A 411-nucleotide genomic window follows, 5' to 3' on the forward strand; every position below is an offset into this window, starting at 1 on the left:
TCCTTTCCACTCTGTCAATTAGGTTAGTATTGTGGAGTAACTACAATGTTGTCGTTCCTTCCTTAGTTTTCTATCACAGCCATTAAACTCTGTAACCGTCTTAAAGTCACCATTGGCCTCATGGTGAAATCCCTGAGAGGTTTCCTCTCCGGTAACTGAGTTAGGAAGGACGCATGTATCGTTGTAGTGACTCGGTGTAAAAGTCACTGCTCAACTGACAGACCTTACAGATAATCGTATGTGTGGGGTAGAGATAGAGGTAGAGGTACTCATTCAAAAATATTTTTAAATACTATTATGGCACACAGAGTGAGTCCATGCAACTTGTGTGATTTGTTAAGCACATTTTTAGCCCGGAACTTATTTAGGTTTGCCATAACAAAGGGGTTGAATACTTATTTCAGCTTTCAT

Source organism: Oncorhynchus mykiss, chromosome 9 (assembly GCF_013265735.2).
Source record: "Oncorhynchus mykiss isolate Arlee chromosome 9, USDA_OmykA_1.1, whole genome shotgun sequence".
Taxonomy (NCBI): domain Eukaryota; kingdom Metazoa; phylum Chordata; class Actinopteri; order Salmoniformes; family Salmonidae; genus Oncorhynchus; species Oncorhynchus mykiss.